This window comes from Salvia splendens, chromosome 16 (assembly GCF_004379255.2).
Source record: "Salvia splendens isolate huo1 chromosome 16, SspV2, whole genome shotgun sequence".
In the NCBI taxonomy this organism is placed as follows: Eukaryota; Viridiplantae; Streptophyta; class Magnoliopsida; order Lamiales; family Lamiaceae; genus Salvia; species Salvia splendens.
Genome location: NC_056047.1, coordinates 32,519,398 through 32,522,544, shown reverse-complemented (window position 1 = coordinate 32,522,544; position 3,147 = coordinate 32,519,398). Strand labels below are relative to the sequence as shown.

The 3,147-nt window shown below is 41.4% G+C and overlaps 1 pseudogene; it reads left to right on the top strand.

The window, feature by feature from the left end:
• The first annotated feature begins 205 nt into the window (after nucleotides 1-205).
• On the top strand, nucleotides 206-2,146 carry LOC121771039 (annotated as a pseudogene).
• Nucleotides 2,147-3,147: the final 1,001 nt, after the last annotated feature.

Genomic DNA, 3,147 nt, shown 5'->3' with positions numbered 1-3,147 from the left:
GCATCTCTTTCCTTGCTCTTTTTATATGAAACAGATACAATTTTTTGCTACTCTTTATGATGATTTTGAGGTCTTGTTACAGAAAATTCTTGTGCTTTTAGTTTTCTAGTTCTCATTCATCATGGTAATGGTTGCACTGCTTCTTTTTATGGGGATTCTTCTTCTTTCTCACAATTTCAACATTTCAAGATTCATCACATCTGATTTGCATTCTTCCCTTTTTCAATATAGGATTATTTTATTAGCCTTCCAAGTGTTGAATCAGAGAGATTCATATCCAGACAGTTGCAAATGTATCTGGTTGAGAGCAAAGGAGGTGCAATAGCTTGCATGCTCCTAGCTCTATCCTTCTTGGGCACATGGCCCGCGTTGTTAACTCTCCTCGAGAGGCGAGGCCGTCTCCCTCAGCACACTTATCTTGATTACACAATCACAAATTTGTTGGCTGCAATCATCATTGCCTTCACATTTGGTGAAATTGGCAATCAAAAGCCAAACTTCCTAGACCAGCTATCTCAGGTATGCATTTGTCTGAATCTTGCAATGGATATGAACATGACATTCTAAACAAATTGATCCCTTCCAGGATAATTGGCCTAGTGTGCTGTTTGCAATGGCTGGTGGGATTGTTCTGAGCCTTGGCAATCTGGCAACGCAGTATGCTTGGGCGTTCGTTGGTTTGTCAGTCACCGAGGTTATATCGTCCAGCATCACCGTTGTCATAGGTAGTATGGATTTTGTGATTAGTAGGTTGGTGTATTTTCTAAAGCAGCTGCATATCGGTTCATCCAGGAACGACGTTGAATTATTTCTTAAGACGGAAAAATCAACAAGGCCGAGATTCTTTTCCCTGGTGTTGGATGCTTTCTGATTGCTGTCTGTTTTGGCTCTGCTGTTCATTCTTCCAATGCTGCTGATAACAAAGCTAAGCTTGCTGCAGCCATGTACGTTTTCCTCGTCGAATTCTAGATGGCATTTCGAGCTTTTTTACTGCCCGTGTCTGTGTTTTGTTGATACAACTCTCATTTTACAGAGACAAGAATGCTCATACTTCCATAGGAAGTCTCAAGGGTAAGAGCATATAAAAATATAAGTTTCTTTTTCTAGGTCCTGTTAGGTTGACAACTATCTTAAATTGATAACTGACAACTATTTCAACAACCTACATTATAGATGTGAACACGAAGACATTTGTACATCAATTAAATGTGGTTGACATACGTATATCTTCTGTTGACATCTATATTTACATGTTAGATGTCAACAGAATATGTCTTCTACGTACAAATGTCTTCGTGTCGACATCTATAACGTAGGTTGTTGACAGTAGTCAGTTATCAATTTAAGATAGTTATCAACCAATCATATCCTTGTTTTCTGCTTTCATTCATATATTTTGTATGTAATCTACAGATTTGGAGAATGGAGGCAACAAAGCAAAGTATGGCACTGCAGATTTTCTGATAGATCTTGAAAACAAAAGGGCAATCAAGGTTTGTTTAGTGCTTTCATTAATAAAGAAAAAACAAGATTTGAATATGGTGGTGGTGGTGCAGGTTTTAGGGAAGGGAACATTCATAGGTTTGGGAATAACTTTCTTCGCGGGGTTATGCTTCTCCCTCTTCACTCCGGCCTTCAACCTCGCCACAAACGATCAGTGGCATACACTAAGAGACGGCATCCCCCACCTGAGTGTCTACACTGCATTCTTCTACTTCTCATCATCCTGCTTTGTCATAGCCGTCATCCTCAACATCAGTTTCTTGTACCACCCCATCTTGAACTTGCCCAAGTCGTCCTTAAGAGCATATGTTGGTGACTGGGATGGCAGAGGTTGGGCCCTTTCTATGCGGATTAGGCAACGGCCTTCAGTTCATGGGAGGCCAGGCTGCTGGTTATGCTGCAGCAGAAGCTGTTCAGGTCAGTTGATCATCATCATCATCGTATATTGTTTCGATCTTGAAACATACTACCGATCACATTTTGGTTTGCGCGTGTGTAGGCTTTGCCCCTGGTGAGTACATTCTGTCTGTTTGGAGAGTACAGAAGATCTGCGAGGAGAACGTATGTGCTTCTCGTTGGCATATTGTCCATGTTCGTGGTTGCTGTCGCTGTCCTCATGGCGTCGGCAGGTCACCGGAAGTAGTGACTCAGCATATCATCAGTGATTCAGGTGCTGCTTTTCTTTGTGACTAAAAAGGAACCTAAAATAGACAAAAAGGAAATGTAAATATGGTTGAAAAAAGGAAATTGTAAAGTTGTTTAGAAAAGGTGTGTTGTGTTACATACATAAAAATGCTGAGTTTTGTGTATTGTTTTAAATGAAGAGTTACCACCGTCATCAAATGAAAAAAGCTATTCAAAGAATAAATCTGATAATTATTGATGCTGAGAGAGGCAAAGAAGCACAATTTAGGAAGAAAAAGAAAACTAGTGCAAAGTTAAAGATTGATAAGACAAACATGGTATATAGTTAGAAATGGAATTTCATGTAACAACAGTCAAGGCTTGTTGAATATTGGTGGACTTCATTTGGGCCTGGTTTATTTGTAGCCCATGTGTATTGTAATTGGGCCTGACCCAATTCACTCACCTCTTACTCCTGGATGCCGCCACGTGCCCCTCTCACTCGGATCTTTGTCTCCAGCCGTTGGATCCAGGTTTGTGTTTGTTATGAGAGTGAGACCCTTGGTCTTTCTCTTTTCACTCTCATATTCTCACTCTCTCTCTACGCTCTCAGACGCTCTCTCTGTTCTCTCACTCCCTCTCTTCTGTTCTTTTTCTCCGACGGTTCTCCGCCGGATTTCTGATGCTCTCTCACGGTTGAAAGTGTAGAGGAGCTTGCTACAGTAATTAGGGAGGCAACCACTTCGGTTGCTGAGTAGTTGGTGAACTAGGGTTTTGTTTTGGAGCGTGTTCTGTGAGGTCTTGTTTCTTGAACGGTTAGATCTGGTGTTTAGGGGTTGTGTTGGCCTGGAATCAGGAGTGTGAGGTGATTCACCGGTTGATTCGGCGGTACTCCTTTGGATCTGAGTTCTGGAGAATAGGCTGTGTCATCGGCGGGTGTCTGAGCCGTTGATTGTTGTTTCTTTCATGTGTACTTAAGTTCTCTTGTCTATTTGTGACAGATCTGAGAAGATCTGTTTT